Source organism: Salminus brasiliensis, chromosome 12 (assembly GCF_030463535.1).
Source record: "Salminus brasiliensis chromosome 12, fSalBra1.hap2, whole genome shotgun sequence".
Lineage (NCBI taxonomy): Eukaryota > Metazoa > Chordata > Actinopteri > Characiformes > Bryconidae > Salminus > Salminus brasiliensis.
The window spans coordinates 15,312,127-15,315,165 of NC_132889.1; the positions used below are offsets into that span (position 1 = coordinate 15,312,127).

The following is a 3,039-nucleotide window of genomic DNA, read 5'->3' on the forward strand; positions in this document are numbered from 1 at the left end:
AAGTCACTAAGTTCTTTTAAAAATTCAGAATAGGGCCCTGGAGGCCTATAGATATTAACTAGTGTGAATGCATTTTTATTTGTGGCTGGATTTGATATATTAATGTAGAGAATCTCAAAAGAAGTAAAGGTGATAGTGTTTTTGAGTAATATCTAGTGTATTCTGGTAGATTATGCATACTCCACCTCCTCTGCCTGATAATCTAGGGCTATGTACATATTTATAACCTGCAGGAGAGGCTTCATTTAGTGCTATATATTGATCAGGTCTAATCCAGGTTTCAGTTAGGCAGAAAAGGTCCAGTTTCTGATCACATATGATTTCATTTACGATCACTGCTTTCGAGGTTAGTGATCTAATATTAAGTAGACCGAGCTCTAGACCGAGGTCTGAGGTGCTGCTGTTATCATTTGATTGCGAGATCGTTTGATTTAACACTGATTAAATTATTAAAACGAGCTTATCTAGATGTTCTATGTTTGGGTTTAATTCGGGGCACAGTCTCAATACGGTAAAACTCAGGTGACGCCTCAAAGCAGCGCGCAGACAGTCGGTTTAGCCGTTCTGTATGCGGCCTGGTCTCGACTCTGGATTGTCAGCAGCCTTTTACACTCCTCTGCCGACTAACTAGCAGACTATGGGCTATGCTGCACGAAAGTAGGGCAGCACCCTCCCGCGTGGGGTGGACACCATCCCTACCTAAAAAACCAGGCTTGCCCTCAAACTGTAACCAATTATCTATGAAGCCCACATGATTGTCTGAACACCACTTGGACATCCAGCGGTTCAGCGCTGTGAGTCGGCTGTAAGACTCAGCTCAGTCGGCTGTAAGACTCATTGGGATGGGGCCAGAGCAAATTACGGCATCGGACATCATCTGGTCCAGTTTAACCACCTCTTTAATATTATCCTTCATAACTTCAGACTGCCGCAGACAAATATCATTGGCCCCTACATGAATAACTATCCTTAAATATCTCCTGTTTGCTAACCACTTAAGGTTGCCGCTAATGTCCGGTGCTCTGGCTCCCGGTAAACAGCTAATGGTTACAGCTGGAGCCTCTAAAGGACGAGCTATTTTCACGTGTCGAACAATAGAGTCTCTTATTACCAGAGTTCTTTGAACAGGCTTCTCAGCGGGTGTTTCACTGAGCGGGGCAAACTTGTTTGACACGCGAATCAGGGGGAGGGAGTGGTGTTCCAGTGGGCTAGCTTCGGCCTTAGCGCTAGCAATTGCCTTAGCTTTCCAGCTATGCCGCTAAATAAGCGCTAGAAAGTGGTAGAAAGCAGAAAAAGAAGCTAAACACGGAGACAGTGATTCCTCCAAGGTCCGGATCAGGAGTCAGGATTTCCCACAAGGGTTAGCGGCAAGCATTAGGGTCAGGGGATTAGGTAAAGGTCAGAAATGGAGTCAGGCTGAGAAATGCTTACTAAATGTTCTGTTTCAATACGCAGGGTCAGAACTAGGTCTAGTGTATGGTTGGACCTATATCTATGAGTTGGACCTATAACATTTTGAATAAATCCCAAAGCATCTAAGATTGATTTAAACCCAGTTCTAAGGGGGTCCTGAGTCTTTTCAAAGTGAATATTGAAATCTCCAACAATCAAAGCCTTATCAGTAGAGACAGCTACTTCTGAAAAGTCAGCAATTTCACAAAAATTGCATTTCAAGAAAATCTGTATAAGGTCCAGGAGGATGATGGACTGTAATAAGCAGAAAAGAGTGCTGCTTTCTAGAAGCCGGAGAAAAGCCTGCCACTTTAAGGCTAAGCACTTGAATGATTTAGCTTCATAACCTGAGTTTAGGATTATACCTAGAACTGAATCATAGATTGAGGCTACGCCGCCGCCACGACCAGACCTTAGTGGAAAACTGCAGTAGTTAAAGCCTGGTGGAGTCGATTCATTCATAGCAATAATTTATTAGGTTTAACCCACGTTTCACAAAGACAGTGAACTGAGGGGGTTTACAGTAATCATTTCATTGACAATGACAGCTTTACGTGCTAGAGACTGTACGTTTAACAGCCCAAACTTAATGCGGGAGTTGCTAGTACTCGAACATCACGAAGCGCTAATGTTGAGTCTAATCAGGTTGTAAAAGACCCCAGGCGGCTCAGACGAAGCCCATCTCTACGGTAGAGGGCTGGATGCTCCCGAAACCTCTCCCAGATGTCTAAGAAGTCTGCTCCAACGCTGACGCACCAATCCCGAAGCCAGCAGTGGAGAGACGGCTGAACGGCTCGCTCCTTCAACCGTACGTGGGCGTCCATCTTCTTCCGGACGGTGTGATACCAGAAGCTTGCGGAAGTGCTACTTCAGAACCTCGCTGCCGAGACGACGTTTGTTCCAACGTGGAGAACCACGGTGCCAACGGCCCCCAGCCTCGTCTTCTGTTGGTGGAGCTCGGCCCGCTACTCCAACAGCCACTGGATCTGCCGGTCCAGCAGGGCAAGCTCCTAGCTGAGCGTTCGAAGAGCACGTTCCTCCACGGTCACCATGTTCCTCGAGGTAAACAAACACACAGAAACACAATCGACGGATGGTGAGACGAAGGAACGTGAAGCAAGAGGTCGCAGTTGCAAAATTACAAAACCAACTAGCTAAGAGAAATAAGCAAAAGCGAAGATGAAGGAATATCAACTGAGGCTGAGGAGTAACAAGTAATTTTTTCAAGTAATAAGAGAGCAAACAATCAAACAGCAGGTGAGCGAGCGTACGACCTGTCCACCAGAACCGGAAACACTTGCAGAGTTCATAGCTTTATGATGGGAGTCATATGTCTGCTGTAACTGGTGGGGCTCTGGTAGGAATCTGCACCCAACATGTTGCACAGATGGACTGTAATACCTTTATGTGTGTATTGGGGAATGTGGGGATGGGTCATTTATGCTTGATTTAAATATTAGAAATGTAAGAAGAAATTACATTACATAATTTACATTACAAAAGAAATTACATATTTTCTAGCAGTTCTTAATTTTTAAATGCATTATTGACAGTATTTGATGTATTTGGCAGAGATATATCAGCATA

General features: G+C 44.7%; 1 pseudogene; it reads right to left on the bottom strand.

The window, feature by feature from the left end:
• Positions 1-595: 595 nt before the first annotated feature.
• On the bottom strand, positions 596-2,276 carry LOC140574530 (uncharacterized; annotated as a pseudogene).
• Between the last annotated feature and the right edge of the window lie 763 nt (positions 2,277-3,039).